Raw genomic sequence first — 18,237 nt, 5'->3', positions numbered from 1 at the left:
ACCAAGTTTCCATAGTGGAGGGTTCATTCATGGTAATGATCAACACTCAACTGTTGTGATTGAGGACAATGACGTTGAAGATGAAGCTTGCGCCAACTTTGTGACGCATGGCTAGACTTTCAACAATTGGGTTGCTGTTGACGTTCCTACTGTTATTCATCGCTCTAAGTAATTTGTTTTTCATTTTTAAAGAAAAATCCTTCTCATATGCCTAAGGGAGAACTGAACATTGTTGGGCATTTTATTATTGTCATCAATAAAAGACAATTTTATTCATCCAGATCTATGATGTTTTATTTTTACTTTCTTCTTTTCTGAAAATGGTAATCACAAAAAACATAAATAAATAATAATATCCCATATGCATAATATTTGGTCACAATTCATTTCTCTAAAAGTCAAAATATCAAATGATTATGTAGGTTGGTTCTCAAACCAATTGAATACAATGATCCTACTCCCTCTCTAAACATTGATTTCACTGTGTTTGAGGTGGAGGAAGAGACTGATGATGAATAAGTATATAATGAATTATCTTGTTTACTTGAGCACTACGAAAAAGCGATTCAGTCGTTTAAAGAGCAGATTGAATTAGTCAACTTAGGTTCCGAAGATGATTTGAAGGAAGTCAAGATTGGGTCTCAATTGTGTCCCGAGGCTAAGAAGGGGTTGATTGATCTTCTCTGAGAGTATTCAGATGTGTTTGCTTGGTCCTATCAAGACATGCCTGGTTTGGATTCTGAGATGGTGGAGCATAGATTGTTGTTAAAGCCAGAATGCCCGCCGGTCAAAATCAAAGAGGAAGTGCAGAAGCAGATTGATGCTGGTTTTCTTGTAACCACCGAATATCCGCAGTGGGTGGCCAATATTGTGCTTGTTCCTAAGAAAGATGGAAAAGTATGCATGTGTGTTGATTATAGATATCTGAATAAATCCAGTCCGAAAGATTATTTTCCTCTACCACACATTGATATGTTGATAGACAATACAGCTAAATTCAAAATCTTTTTATTTATGGATGGATTTTCCGGTTATAATCAGATCAAAATGGCAACTGAAGTTATGGAGAAGACCATATTCATTACACCCTGGGGAATATTTTGTTATAGAGTGATGCCTTTCGGTCTAAAGAATGCTGGTGCAACATACCAGAGAGCTATGACCACTCTTTTTCATGATATGATGCATAAAGAGATTGAAGTTTATGTTGATGATATGATTGCCAAATCAAGTGATGAAAAAGAACATGTTGAGCATTTGTTGAAGTTATTCCAGTGTTTGAGGAAGTACAAACTCTGCTTGAACCCCAATAAGTGTACTTTTACTGTTCGTTCTGGTAAGTTGTTGGGCTTTATCGTCAGTGAGAAGGGTATTGAAGTTGATCCTGCCAAGGTCAAAGCAATACAAGATATGCCTACACCCAAAACTGAGACGCAAGTCAGAGGTTTTCTCGGCCGCTTGAACTATATCTCAAGATTTATATCGCATATGACTGCCACCTGTGCGCCTATTTTCAAGCTTCTTCGGATAGATCAGTCTTGTGATTGGACCTAAGATTGCCAGAAAGCTTTTGACAGTATCAAAGAGTATTTACTTGAGCCTACGATTCCGTCTCTGCCTGTTGAAGGAAGACCATTGATCATGTATTTGAATGTGCTTGATGAGAGTATGAGTTGTGTTCTTGGTCAGCAATATGAATATGGGAAGGAAAACTATGCAATTTACTACCTCGGTAAGAAGTTCACCGACTGAGAGACTCGGTATTCTATGCTGGAAAAGACTTGTTACACATTGACTTGGGCTACTAAGCGTCTGCGCCAGTATATGTTAAATCATACTACTTGGTTGATATCCAAAATGGATCCAACCAAGTACATTTTAGAGAAGCTTTCTCTAACTGGGAGGATTGTCCGTTGGCAGATGTTGTTATCCGAGTATGATATTGAATACCGATCTCAAAAAGTTATTAAAGGTAATGTCTTGGCTGACCATTTGGCTCACCAACCTATTGAAGATTACCAGTCAGTGCAGTATGATTTTCCTGACGAAGAGATTTTGTACTTGAAGATGAAAGATTGTGATGAACCATTGCTTGAAGAAGGGCCAGAACCTGGTCCCCTTTGGGGGATGGTATTTCATGGAGTTGTTAATTCATATGGTAATGGCATTGGGGCAGTGATTATTACTCCGCAAGGAACCCATTTTCCATTTACAGCTAGATTAACTTTCAAGTAGACAAACAATATGGATGAGTATGGAGCTAGCATTATGGGGCTTGAAAAGGCCATTAATCTCAAAATCAAATATCTTGACGTCTATGGATATTCAGCTTTGGTTGTGAAAAAGATCAAAGGTGAATGGGAGATTAATCAACCCGGTTTGATACCATACAGAGATTATGAGAGGGGGATTTCAACTTTCTTTACAAAGGTTGAGTTTCAACATATCCCTCGAGATGAAAACCGGATGGCAGATACTCTTGCAACGTTGGCTTCAATGATTATGGTGAAATTTTGGAATGAGGTTCCCAATTTGACGGTGATGCGTCTTGATAGGCCAACTCATGTGTTTGCTGTTGAAAAAGTTAAAGATGAAAAGCCTTGGTATTTTGATATCAAATTTTTCCTACAAAGTCAAATTTACTTGCCTGGGGCATCTTTGAAAGATAAGAAGACTTTGAGAAGACTAGCTGACAACTTCTACCTGGATGATGATGTGCTTTACAAGAGAAATTTCGATATGGTTCTGCTTAGATGCATGGATAGACACGAAGCATACTTATTGATGACTGAAGTCTATGAAGGTTCCTTTTGTACTCATTCCAATGGACATGCTATGGCAAAGAAGATGTTGAAAGAAGGTTACTATTGGCTGACAATGGAATCTAACTGTTGCAAGCTTGTGAAGAAATGCCACAAGTGTCAAGTTTATGCAGATAAAATTTATGTTCCTCCGACACTGTTGAATGTCATTTCCTCTCCATGGACTTTCTCCATATCGGGAATTGATATGATTGGTATGATTGAGCCTAAAGCTTCGAACGAACATCGTTTCATTATGGTGGCTATTGATTACTTCACCAAGTGTGTTGAAGCGGCATCGTATACAAATGTAACCAAGCAAGTTTTTGTAAGGTTATCAAGAATCAAATTATATGTCGGTATGGTGTGCCAAGCAAGATCATTACTGATAATGGGTCAAACTTGAATAATAACATGGTGGAAGATCTTTTCAAGGACTTCAAGATTGCACATCATAATTCTTCTCCCTAAAGACCTAAGATGAATGGGGCTATTGAATCTGAAAATAAGAACATCAAGAACATTATTCAAAAGATGGTTGTGACGTACAAGGATTGACAGGAGATGCTCCCATTTGCTTTGCATGGGTACCGTACATCCGTCCGCACTTCAACAGGGGAAACACCTTTCTCACTTGTTTATAGCATGGAAGTTATGCTCCCAGTATAGGTTGAGATCCCATCATTGCGTGTCTTGATGGAAGCCATGTTGACTGAAGCTGAATGGTGTCAGACCAGATATGACCAATTGAATTTAATTGAAGAGAAGAGATTAACTGCCATGTGTCATGGTCAGCTGTATCAGCAAAGAATGAAAAAGGAATTTGATAAGAAGGTCAGGCCTCGTATGTTCAGAGAAGGTGACCTTGTTCTAAAAAAGATTCTATCTTTCAAACCTGATGCTAGGGGAAAATGGACTCCTAATTATGAAGGCCCACATGTTGTGAAGAGAGCGTTTTCAGGCGGTGCTTTGATTCTTACATCTATGGATAGTGAAGAGTTCAATCGTCCTATGAACGCCGATGCAATCAAGAAATACTCCGCCTAAAAAGAAAATAACAACTCGCTAAGTTGAAAATCCGAAAGGGCGACTTAGGCAAAAATGAGTGTCTCAGTGGATTGAAAACCCGAAAGGGTGATCCAGGCAAAAGTTAGAGACATAAAATATAAATTTATCCCGCTAGATTAAGTACCCCGCCTTGGGGAAATCTAGGAAAAAATTAAGGATTATGGAAAGTAACTGCATTCGGTTGGTCCTGATCATTGGAGATAGTTTTTGAGCAAGTCATTCTTTTTTGATTTGTTATTCTCGACCAAAGCCAAAAGCACAGTGGATGTTGGAGTCGGTACCGAGAGTAGTGATCATTGTATTCAATGTAGCCCTTTTCCATGTAAATTACCATTTTCAACTTTGTAAAGATCTATGGAGTCTCGTCATTTACAGACTACCATTCTATTAAATAAAGTTGAGCTTTTTATCCAATTGTTTCTACTCTTATTTATTTCAGCTAAATAAAATTGAATTTTTATGATGATAATTTTGAAAAAAATTAAAAAATTAAAATCATGTTTCTGAAGAATATGAAAGAAATCACTTTAAAAGCAATTGATTTCAGTAAGGAATATCAACAGCAATCCGAGAACAGGTAAGTCTTGACAATGCAGAGCCTCGTTGGTCTTCCCCAAGCAGTTGGTTTGTTGATAATTCCCAAACGATTCGTCATTTATCCCCAGTAGAGTTGAACTGGTGAACATTCCCCTTTGCAAATTTTCCCAGCTGAGTTGTAGGCTCACATCCTCAACAATTTTGCTCAGACCCCATGCAAAATTTTATCTCCTGTATTCCCCGACGAAGTTCATCTTCAGATATCAAAGATCCTGATTCCTGGCAGTGTTTGGTCTTGAGCAATGTTTGGTTAGGTCCTCTGCGAGGTTGTCTCCCATTTGACATGGTGTTGACCTAACATTCCCCGTAGAGTTGACAACTTGGATCCTTAGTAGATCTTTCCTCTCTCCCCAACCAGAATTGGGTTATTTGTGTTCATCACCAACATCTTTTCTCCAGTCGATGTTTCCATCCTGTTGAGATTAGTCGAGTGTTGTTGTGGTGATTCAAATCTGTGATATTTTCATACTTTGTGTGATTTTGTCAACATAATCATAATCATATGTATACATATTCCTGCATAAAACACAACATCAGATATTTCATTATGCATTTGTTATTGCATTTGATTTTATTACTTTGATTCCCTGCTACAGTGATATTATTTCCCCATACAGGTTTGGTGTGTTTATCCTCCTTCAATGGTAAAGTGTAATCCCATTAAGTAGAAAGAATTTAACCTTTCCAATTTCCCCACTGAGTTATTTCCTCGTGGATGATTATTGTTTCAGTGTCCTCCCTAGTTAGTTATCTGGATGGAACCATTCCCCATGAGTTATATCCTCATTTGGGTTGAGTCTTTGTTTGACCGTTTCTTTCTAGCTCTTACATAGATAAATACTTTTTGGTCCCTTTAGAATCTATTACCTAGTAACTGGCAATATTCTTCTCGATTTTTGAGTATATTACTTTTGCCCAATACCCGGTAAATTGTAATTTACTTCCTTTTGTTATCCCTAGCAGATTCATTTTGACGTTTCCCCGGCCATTATATCCTTGATATGATCATCCTAACCGATGACAGATATTCACCCTTTGTGGTTTTCTATCCAGTAAAAAGGTAGTTGTAATCCCCATTTCATTTCCCAAAGAGTTAATCCTTGATATGTTCATCATTAACCGATGACGGATTTCCTCCTCTTCGCGGTCTTCTGCCTAATAACTGTTAGTTGTAAATCTTGTTTCCCCCTACTGAGTCTATCCTTGATATGTTCACTTTAACCGGTGACAGATATTCTCTCTTTGGTATTCTATCCAATAATCCATAGATATAATTCCTACTTTATCCCGGTAGTCTATCCTTGATATGTTCATCCTAACCGATGACATATATTCTTCCTCTAAGTCTATCCTTGATATGCTCACTTTAGCCGGTGACAAATATTCTCTTTCTTTGGTATTCTACCCAGTAACCGGTAGTTGTAAATCCTATTTTTTCCCAACAGGTTGTTCTTACCCAGTAACTGGTAACGAATGCACCTCCTGTTTCTCAGTGAGTCATCCTTGATATGTTTACCCTAATCGGTAACGAATGTCTCTCTGTTAGAGTACATTATCTTCCTACCCAATAACCGGTAATAGATAATATACTTTTGATACTCCTGTGTTGAAGTTAATTCTTCCCCAATTGAGTTTGGGTGTGTATTTCCTTAGTGAAGTCGCCAATCCCCTGTTTGGTTCGAGTATTTCAGTTTTATTCTGATTTACCCGTCTCTCTTGCATATTTTCCCTTATCCCCAACTGAGTCCTTCCATTGATTTATTCTCATGGAATTCTTCTCGTGTCTCCAACAATTTTTAAGTCGTAGCCTTGCCTACACACAACACTTTTATCCCCCAAAGTCTATGTCTCCCCAGTGAGTGTTCCTTACGGAATTCATTTTGCTCATGTGGACTTTCAGTTTCTCCGAATTCTTTTCCTTTGTGGCAATATTTTCCCCACAAAGATTATTTTTAAGATTCATATCAGATGTATCATGAGGTCTCTTAGGGACCAAAATTTGTTTCTATATATTGTTATTTAAGTCCATTCTACTAAGTTGATACGAAGATTTTAACCTTCACATCCTCAGTTAGAATGTCCTTAAATAGGGGCAGCTGTAAGACCCCAATTTTGATCCTAAGATCCCTCATGCTATCTCATCATATGAATTGGATTAAGGATCAAACCTTGGCATCATCCTTACCCCTCATTCATTGGATTTTCATTGGGAGAGATCACCAAGCACACTTGATTGTATCATACTTTGTTTTTCACTATTTTCCTAACCAAAATACCAAAAATATGTTAATGTATAGTTTGTTGCTTTTGTAGGTAGTGTGTGTGATCAACCATGTTCCATCAAGCTCATATCTAGGGTTTGTGACCCTCAATGCAAGGATATCAATCAAGATATGGTTTACATTTTTTCTAGACATCATATACGGATTCCCATGGTCTTCACATATCAAGAGTTTGAAGCTTGTTTGCCTTGGAAGCCCTAATTCATCTAGGTATCTTATGTGACTTCTTCGGCAAGTTTCTTCATCATTTGATCAAATATTTCAAGGGATACTTCATATTACTTCATCCTACACATATATGATCCTCCATGAGTCCCAAACATCCTGAGAATGTCATGTTTGTAAGTTGTTCATGGTGGTTGACCAGAGAAAGTCAACTGGTCAAAAACTGGGGTTCCATAGACCCTATCTCTTACAATTTGTGTCATATGAAAATGCTTCAAAGAGAAACATTACTCCTTATGACATTCCAAACAACTTTCATGTTGAAGTCAAGAGCTAGTTTTTCTTGTAAAGTCATGTTTTATGGTGGAAGATTATAGGTCATTTTGTCTGAACCCTAGTTAGAAGGTCAACTCCCAAGGATTATAACTTGCTCAATTTTTATGATATGAAATCCATTCAAGTTCCATGATCAAATTCAAGATTTCCTATCCAATTTTGATATTTGAAAGAAGATCAAATTCATCTTTCAAATGCATGTTTCAAGAGGAAACATTATAGGTCATTTTGGGCAATTACCATTGAACAAGTGATTTTCCTCAACTTCTAAAATGCATAACCCCTTCATGCCAAATCCAAGTGAGGTCAAATTTGTGACCAAATTTAAAAGGTTTTAAAGATATACAACTTTGATAAGGGAATGTTTTCCATTTTAAGTCCATAGAAAAAGTTATTCAAGGTAGAAGAAGTGAACATTTAACTTGGTACTTGGAAAAATTTCAAATATGTTTGATTTTCCAAACTTCCACCTTAAAATTAGTCATGATACAAGATTCAAATGGAAAAGTTTTCAACATGAAAGTTGTTCCCCTTGATCTCACCTTTCCCAAAAGTCCAAGATCACCTTATTTGGATCAAAAATGAAGGACTTGCGCATGGCTCTATTATGGGATTGGTTTTGGCAAGTTTTGAATTCAAGTGATCATTCCTCTTTGCATGCTTCCATGTAATGACTTCAACATAAATTGTACACAAATTGGAGATGGATTGCATCATTCCTAAGGCCCAAATTATTACCCAGGCATCCATGCAACTTGGTTTCCAATTTTGGCAAAATTTCAAGTGGTGTAAAAATCAATTCCCTTGCCTATTTAAACAAGATCATGGCTTCAGAAATGAAAGGGACACCTTGCCCAAGCTTTTCCAAGAGAACCCAGACCCTCACACCATAGAATTTCTTGAGGATTTCATTGAAACTGAGTTTGAATTTCACCTTCTGTTTTGAAGTTCAAACTCCAAGAATTTATTGCCCTTTTCATCTGAATTGATCGCTGCAAGCAAGAGGAGGAAGAACCAAGCAAATCCAGATCAAGATCAAGCTGAATTGAAGCTACTCGAAGGTGAAATTTCTGAAACTTCATCTCTTCGATTCTCTCTCAATTCTTCACTATTCTTTGTGATTCTTGGTTGGCTGAAGTCCTATCAATGTAAGCAACAAGATTGAGTTGCTTTGAGGTCAAATCGAAGCAACTCAGTTCATGAACCTTAAAATTCAAATCCCTGTATCTTTTTATATACTTGGAATTGGAGAAAATTGAGGCCAGATTCGAGCTCCCGGGCACTTTCTCTTTGAAATAGTGTCCTTGTTTTTCTTTTTTCATGAACTTGAGGTTGGACCATTTCGATGGTGATCACTGGAGAAGATGACCGGAGCTAGGGCTCTGGTCGTGCGTTGGCAAGTCCCAAGCCATCTGATCTGGTCCAAACATTTTAATCTTGGCCCTTGGTTGTGATTACCACGCATGTGGCACCATGACTCCGGTCTTTGGTGGATAGCGCGCGCGTGGCCATCAAATCTGCCACCTCAATTAATGAGGGAGATCTGATGACCCTTGTTTTTTGTATTTTCTGATTTTTTCATTTAATTACTTTATTTTGTTTAATACATAATAATTTCATTTTTAATCCAAAAAATATGGGACTTTCACCAAAAGTATTTAAATATTTTTCTCTTTCATTTTTCTTAATTAAAATTCTGCAAAGCTTCAAATAAGTCAGCAAATTGTGGATCTTCCTCTTCGGCATTAACCTGTCTCAAATAACTATGAATCAATGTAGATACACGAGCCCAATCAGGATCAGATGGTCCGACGTCATAAATAGGAATTGGTACCTCTCTTGGATCGTCACGATGGGGAGGGACCAACCATGGATGCGAAACACAATAATACCACTCCAGATAACCATCTTCTACATCAGATGTTGTGGGCTCCAACCATGGATGCCAGGGTAGTTGGACGGATCATAGCGATAACGCTCTGATGGTAACCAATCCGATCAACATCAATATCAGTCGCCATCATAAAATCAAGAGGTGGTGATGGAACATATTGCTTGTACCCGAACTGACGTAAACATCTGTCAGGCAAGTATGGAACAACTATGTCACCCCACTTCAAACACCCCCTGTAGAGACATAACTCATCAAACTGACGCCATGCTCTATAATCCTCAAATGGACGCCATATGACGTCGGTAGGTGTCAGCTCGTCCAAAATAGGTCGTAAATCATCAACCTTCAGGACTCCTTGCCTATAGGACCATCTCATCGCTCGAGGAAGACCATAGTTATCAGCTGGTTTCCAATTCTCCCCTCTTTTTCCAACAGTTGGAAAGTACTCGTGAATCCAGCACTGTTACAAAATAAAAACATAATAAATAAAATAAATTAAGTTAACATATTATATAAAATGAATCCAACACTTAATAAACAAAATTAAATTATATACATGTAGGAGAGTAGGATATCCACCGAGCTATTCGCAACTGAACATGGACGCATCTCCAAGATATCTGTATAGGGTAACTAGCGCAACAGCTCCCTAACTATATCCCGAACATCTATCTAAGTCCGTAAACAGTAGGAGGTATCGTGCCTCTACAAGTGTAAAGGTCTTATCGACAAAAATGGTGGAATCCACCAACATCAACAGATATGCTCTGGTCGCATATGCCCAGCTGAAAGAAGCTCTATGCTATACGAATAAATCGTATAACCACTCCAACTTATAATATGAACCCCTACAACTACGAACATGTGATTGTGCCTCACCCGGTGACACTCCTAAGTAGTTAACAACAATTTCAACAGCTACCTCTTTCGTGACATCCTGAGGACTCCAGAAGATACCCCTGATGGGCAAGTGAAGCAGACATGAGAGATCATCCAAAGTAATGCTCATTTCACCAAACGGCATGTGAATGAAGATGTCTCTAGATGCCATCTTTCCACAAATGCAGAGACAAGATTTGTGTCTATCTTGTTCAGACTAGTTCTCTGAAGGGAAGATAAACCAGATCTAGATACCCAACTCTCCACCTGTTGTGGAAGATCCAGTGGAACCCTAGCTGTTAGTTTCAGTCCATGTCCAGCAACCTTTAACTCTTTCTTTGGACCTCTTTCCTAAAAACAATTAAAACACATATTAGAAAATACAATATAAAATATTCAACTATTATTCATTTTCAAATATATCCCGTTTATTTACCTCGCCAAACCATAAATGGCGAGCAGCATGATGCTCGTATTTCACCAAAAGAGACGTATCGTACGGTCCTCCTGGATATCCAGTCGACTCTACTGCAGATGAAGATACGCCTCGGCCTAAAGTGCGGTCTGGAAATCCTACCATCTGCACCTCGTCTTCGAACCACTACAAAAAAATATTATAACAAAATTATTAAAAATTAAAAAAATTAAAAAAATTAAAAAAATTAAAATAAAACGCACCGGAACACTTCAAAGAAGAGTTCCGGTGGGGAAAAAGCCAAGGTTGACTACCGGAACACTTCTTAAAAGAGTTTCGGTTTAGTTCATCCAAACCGGAAGTCTTTAAGAAAGAGTTCTGATATACAGCCAACCAAACTGGAAGACTTTCTAAAAGACTTCTGGTTCAATGCCCCCAAAATGCAGCGAACCGAAAGACTTTAGATAAGTGTTCCGGTATACAATATGTGAACCGGAAGACTTACTCTTAGTGTTCCGGTTTACAATGCCAAAAAATCCAAAAATGTGTATTATGGAAGTCTTCAAGCGCAAATGGAAAAAACTTCCATTTCTGAAAAATATACCCTTTTTATATGAGGGTATTTTGGTTAAAAAAAATTATTTGTAGGGGTGTGGGTACAATTGTAGGGGTACGAGGTAAAGTTTTCTGCTCACTACAGGGAGAACCTATTCTCGGGTCTTCTTGGAGAAGTTTGGGCCGAAGGGGCTCGAGGCCCAAGCGTGTTCCTCCACAATCTCCATCATACCCACACCGCTTAATTTGATTATCACCCCAGGCCCAAGTTCTTATTCATTTCCTTAACATTCTATTTTAGTCCAATTTAACCCTTAATTAGTTGGTTTTTAATCCCTAGTTTGGTGAATAATCTTGGTGCTGGAGGATCAATTTAATTATGATTTAGGTTAGTTCTTGATATTAGGAGTTAGCAAAATTTATTGACTAGTTAGTTAATCCATAGTTAGAATTGATTATATTTAGAAATTAGATTTGATTCATGATTGGATTAGCATGCTTAATGGTAGATTTTAACATGACTCATTTTAGGTTAATTTTCCTATTTGATTCGTATATTGCCTTATGATTACCATATTCATTAAATGAAGTTGTGGTTTGGGTTGTAATTTCGCCATTTCTTTAGTTTGGTCCAAATCCATTTTGTTGACCTCATTCATGATTATGTAACATGGTTAAGCGTAGATCCATAATTCATTTTAGGTTAAGTTTAGACCATTATGTTTGTTGATTCGTTTTATGGATAATGACTATTTTGCCCCTAGGTTAGAAATAGTCTAATTTTTGCATGTTCCCCTAGTTTTAGGATTTAGAAAATCATTCCAAATAAACCATAACCCTTTAGGTAGTTAAATTCACTTCAACTAATTTTTGCCCACTTATTAAGTTGATCAAAGTCTGCTTTGACCAACTAAATCCTTTGATTGTGCTCAATTCCCAAAGCTTAGTCAAGTGATCAAATGACCCTTGATCACTTGATAAAGCAAGTCCTTGTGATCAAGATATGTTGGATATTGGATCTTCAAGTTCAATCAAGATTCAAAGATTAAGATTGAGAGTTCAAGCTATTCAAATCAGTACGAGACAGGATTACTATTCAAGCACTACAAAGGTCAAATTCAACACTTGTTAATCATGAACCAAGTTGTGTGCCATGAGTCTTAAGTAATAGAGAAGGAATGGGACTGGAGAACTCCTACCCCCATTCTGAATATCTTTGGGTATGAGACAAATGACCCAGTTGCTCACTGTATTCGCCTTTATTCATAGGCTTTAACACAACTTAATTCTAGTTGATTGACAAGCCCCTTCATCATTCAAAGACAACCATTTTGAATATCGATTATGATGCAAGTTGTATGTCATGAGCCTTAAGTAGTAGAGAAGGAATGGGACTGGAGAATTCCTATCCCCATTCTGAATATCTTTGGGTGCAGGACGAATGACCTAGTTGCTCACTGTATTCACCTCTATTCATAGACTTTAGTGCAATTTAAATCAAATAATTGATAAGGCCTTTTACACAAATTGAAGATCAGAGCTGAAGACCAGACTTCAACCTCTCAGGGTTCCCCTTCTATCCTTTTGTTCTACCAGTAAAACTAAAACCATTTTGTGAATAAACTCAAAAAAAATTAACCATACGATTAGAATTGCACGGTACGAGCCTTAAGCAATGGAGAAGGGATGGGACTGGAGAATTCCTACCCCCATTCTGAATATCTTTGGGTGCGAGACGAATGACCCAGTTGCTCATTGTATTCATCTCCACTCATAGACTTTAGTACGATTCAAATCATGACTCTCATTTCAGAATAAAAGCAAACTCACCTCATCAAACTCAGTTTTGCCTTTGGGCTTCATTTTCAGTTTAAAACATTTTCAAAAATGACGTGTTACTTCCGTTCTACCCTGAACGACGCTTACGCCTCCATGTGCGAGTAAGCAATGTTTAACTGCTAGAGTGCGATTCGAGTTCATCCATTCTACCGCAAACAGACATACGCTTAAAGCTCCCATGCTCGAGCATACAAGCCAATCGACAGTAGAACGCGAATGTTAATATTGTCCACTCAAAACAACTAATACATCCGTCCTAGTTCCACGAACTACGAAGCTCTGATTTCCTCATTGCACGAATGAGGATACGTAGGCACGAGGACCCAAATCCTTGGCGAGCACATTTATCTATTTCTCACATTTTCTCACAATTATCTATTTCTCACCTTTTTCAGACTTATCTATTAACCCACGTTTCCCCTTCCGCGATTAATCTTCAAATATTAACATCTATTCTTGCAAAGAACATTCAAAACGATTCCCATGAAGTACCATGGATGTTTGGGGTGTTAATACCTTCCCCTTGCATAACCGACTTACTTACCCATTTCTCTTTCCCCGGGGTTTTATCGATGTTTTCCCTTTCCTTTGTGAATAATTAAAGTTCTATGGAGACTCTGTTGTATCTTGAGCGTTCGATGCGCTCGGGTATAATTCACGTAGCTTCAACGTAAAACAACCCAAATGGTTCCCATGGATTACCATGGACGTGAGTGGTGCTAATACCTTCCCCTTGCGTAACTGACTTCCGGACTCAAGTCTCGGTCGCGAGACCAATTCCTTATCCTTTCATATCTCTTCCCGTACGCGTATCTTTTTGAGAGTTTTATCAACTATTTCCTTTCGCCTCTCTGATAGAGACATGTAAATAAAATTCGGTGGCGACTCTTCTGATATTGCCTTCTCCCCTTTTGAGGAGGTGGTTCTTCTAATAATAATAATGATAATAACAATAACAAAAGGTTAGTAGTAATCAAGGTTTGCAAAGTTAAATTAGGGTTATGAACAAATGGACAATATTTGAGGATTATCTATCTTTAGGTCAATAGGTTCAAAATATGGCACATCAAGGGATAACTTATCACTGATGCAAAGTATGGAAGATGATCAATGGATCAACTTATTATAGATTTTCAACAATGAAATTTGTTTAACCTCAAGTCCATATATCAATAGATTGACAAAAAAGAAGACTATACAACCCAAACTTGAAAGATTGATTACGTTGTTTAAGTTAGCAAGTTATACTGAACAAAATAATGTATTAACAAGTTATATGAACTAGGCACAATGTTAATAAATAAATAAAGGGTTAGTTTATGATATAAACAAGTAATTAAATGGGTTAGTGGGTTAGTATAAACCAAATGAAATAGCAATGTATCAGGTGAATCCAAGTTAACAAAATGAGACTTCATCCAAAAGTCAAGTGACCAAGTTATTTGGAGTAGGGGAAACCTATCCATACTTCAAAGTACCATGGATGAACACGTGATCATCCAATGGTAGGTTTGAAGTATGGAAGGTTTTAATCCACCCTAAACCAAACATATCATGACTTAAGTAGATTTCACTAGTCCTTGAGTTCAAGACTTCATAAGTCCACCCAAAATAATTCAAATGAAATAAAACAAGTCATCAATAAATTATAGAGAGAAAAGTTAAGGGAGTTTGTGTTCAACATATTTACAAAATAATAAAAATGAAACGAGTAAAAAATAAATCAAAGTGGAAAGTAAATAGAGAAAATAAGTAAATAAAAATACCACAAAATGAAAATAAAATGGTCAGGATGCACAAGCTAGGGGTTGAACCCCTGACCTTGGGGTCATAGGGGGTGTAGCGGGGTATTCGTTACCATTAGAGATATTAACTAAATCCAAGGTAAATCATACAAGTCGAGTCGCCACCGCACTTCTATTTATCCAAAGGACTGGTTAGAAAGCGAACAAAAACCTAATAGTTTTAACAAAAATTAGTAAAAGAAATAGAGATCTGGGTAAGGGGGTTAATTATGCAATGGGAAGGTGTTAGGCACCCAAAACATCCTAGGTACTCCTAGGGAGCCCTTTTCATACTTGTTGCAAGGTTGTTGTCTTGTGAAAAATTTGTTTGTGCGAACATGATTGAAGAGATGAGAGGAGAATGTACAAGTTATTTACATTTTGTTTGGATGGATAAACCCATTGCCTACGTACCATCTTAGAAGATTAGGATCAAAACCTCGTAGTTCGGGGAAAAAATCTCAAAATGAGTTGGTGAATTGATTGGTCCAAAAGCCTTAAGGTCTTTTGTTAGCAAAGGGAGAAAACTCAACCAAACCATAAATCCACCATGTGAGGATAGCTTCAACATGCTAATGAGGGGTTAACCCTATAATAAGCATGGAAGACTCATTGTCCATCACTAAGGATATAGGTGAGTATTACATCTACCACAAGGATAACTCAAACCTAACAGCTAAAGGTTATGAAAGATTTGATTAAGAAAGTGGCCATTGGAACCACAAAAAGAAATTTGAATGGGCTATATTTACCAATTAGAAGTATATACAAAAAATGGTCAAAGTTGACTTAAAGATTCAATTCAAAATAAGTGTTGTAAAAGAGAAAGTTTGAAAATCAAAAGCATAAGGCTTAGGTTTCTAATGTTTCAAAACAATGTTTAAGTGTTTGCACAAAAAGTTTTGGCTTGGGTTAGAGTGGAGAGAAGAAGAAGAATGGTTAAATCCTAAGCAAAACAAAAAGAGAAGGGATAAAGGAATCAAAACCACAACGGAGTTCCTCTACTGAGATCATATTGATGATCCAAGTAGCTCCCATCCTTTGGAATAAGAAACCACAAAGTATAAGCAATCAAACAAGTCTCACAAGAGATCCTCAATGTATCTTGTTTCTTCCACTTAGATGAACATGTCAATGGTCCTCCAATTAAGCTCAAATGGAAACTCCTAGCACAAAAGCACACACATCAAAAGTTCCAATGAAGTAAAACAAGAATGGACAAGAGTGAGTTTAGAGATTTGGTTCTTCTAATCCATCTTCACCAATAAGATCCTTTTTCTCCAATTTTGCGAAAGGAAGGTCATAGAAACTAAGTCCAATTCTCCATTTCTTTGCATAGGGAAAGTCCTAGAAACTAAGTCCATTTCTTTGTATTTGGTTCACCACAATCAAAACAAAACACAAACAAAATAATATATACACAATTATGTGCTCAAGTGAGCAAAAGGCAAATGGCATTAACATAAACATGTGGTCAAGTGAGCAAATAGAAAAGCAAATGGATAATATGTGCAAGAATAGTAAATTGCATAAAAGTAAATTTCATAAAGTAAATGTTAATTGTCAATAGTTAGTGTTAGTAGTTAGTGTGCCATAAGGCAAATTTAGCGCTATGTTAAGCAATCGTAATTGGACTTATATAGAAGTCACAACTATCTGAGGCCGGTCAATAATAATGTAGGCAACAAACACAAGTTAGGAGTCTTGATTAGTGAACCAAGTCCCAACAACTTGCCATGCCAAAAACAAAATGAGAAATGATCTTGTATTGGTTTAAGCCTTTTGCATGATTTAAAAGGCAACCTATCCTTAATGCAAAGCCATTCACTTGATCCTTTGATCAAGATGAATTAGATTTGAATCAAGGAAGGTTAAATCTCCCTAATCAATGCTAACTTATCAACCTTCAACTCATTGATCAAAAGAAAAGAAGTAGTAGAAGAAGGAGAAAAATAAGAAAAATAGAAATGACAAAATGGTAAAAGAAATATAAATGCATTAAATGGAACATCATGTACCAATCCTCATATGTTGACCAATAACATTGAAAGTCAAGGTCAAACAATCAAAAACAGAAGTGAGATGAAGATTGGAAGTCAAGAAATGAATAAACTATTTTGGCATTTTTTAATACTTAAAAATAAACTTGAATTAAAATAAATGGAAAGGTCAAACTTCAAAATCACTTCAAATCAACCTTGAAAGGTCCAAGTGATTTATCCTAAGTTCAACAAGGTTAAACAAAGTTTGACAAAAAATTTCAGCATTTTTAAAAGTCAGAAACTATTTTTAATCAATTAAAAAGTGAATAAAAATAACCTAATTGAACTAAAATCTCAAATCAATTCAAAAATTGATGAGAATATTTTTCATAGATCCATCATCATTCAAAGAGGTTGGGAAAATATTTTTGCATTTTTTCGAATATCAAAAATTATTTAAAATGAATTAAAAATAACCAGAAAAGAGAAAATTCACAAAAAATATCAAATGACAAAATAAAAAATATTAAAAATCAGAAATAGAAACTAGAATTTGTTTGGGAAATAATGCAATTGGTCCCATAATTTTTGGATGAAAAATGAAAGAGATATTGATTTTTGAAATAAAATGGAATTAAAGAAAATAAAAGGAAAATAAAAACAGAAAATAGAAATTGGAAAAAGCGTGGACCGTCTGATCTAAGCTCATTAATTGAGCTGGCAAATCATGAGGCCATGAAGCGCGCGCCTACCATGGATCCAAGTCAACTGAGTCACACCACGCATTATAAAAAGTCATAACAAAGAAGGGATGAGATTAAATCTGGAGATTCAAACGCACGACCTAGATTTGATCTGGAGATAATGAAGCCACCAGAGCCACCGTCTTCTCCGGTGAGCTTCAGGATTCCGGCCAAAATGCAGAAACTCAAACCTCCATCAAAACGTGTGATCTATACATCATTAGAAAGATGGGATGATGTACATCATCCCTGTACCATCCATTTTCATTCTAGATCTCTAGGATTTGAGAAATCAGAAGTTGAAAAATCTGGTGTTCATCATGAACTCAATGAATTGCAAAAATTAAAAGCATAAACATGATGCCTCCATTGAGAGGACTTCAACCAACACAAAATCTAAGCCAAAAGGTCAATGGATTAGGAGAATCGATGGAAATACCAGTTGGAATGTAAGCTTGAATTCTGGTATCTTGAGCTTGAAACCTTACTTGCTTTGCCAAAACAGAAGTTCAATGAGATGTATGGTGAAGGTTTAGAAGCATTAGATCTAAGAAAACAACCAGGTGAAGCTGAATTTTAGATCTGAAAATTTTAAGAGAAATGGAACTTACTTCTTTAGTGATGGTTAGGGAAAGATTTTTGCAGCATTTCAAGTTGAAATTGGAGTCTGAAATGAGTGAAATGAAGTCTCTATTTATAGAGAAAATGGCAAGGAGAGTGTGAGCAATCCGTGTGCATGGCATGTGAAGCTTCATTGCATGGGCTTGCATGATCATGCACAAGGCCCAAAAACAATGTCAAATGAGTTGTGAACATCAGACAGATGGAAATGGACGTGTGAAATGCAAGGTAATTTCTTATACACCAAGATTTCAAGTGAATTCCTTCTTTGTACCT

This window comes from Lathyrus oleraceus, chromosome 7, assembly GCF_024323335.1.
Source record: "Lathyrus oleraceus cultivar Zhongwan6 chromosome 7, CAAS_Psat_ZW6_1.0, whole genome shotgun sequence".
Lineage (NCBI taxonomy): Eukaryota > Viridiplantae > Streptophyta > Magnoliopsida > Fabales > Fabaceae > Lathyrus > Lathyrus oleraceus.
The sequence above is the reverse complement of the archived record's forward strand: the minus strand, read 5'-3'. Positions refer to the sequence as shown.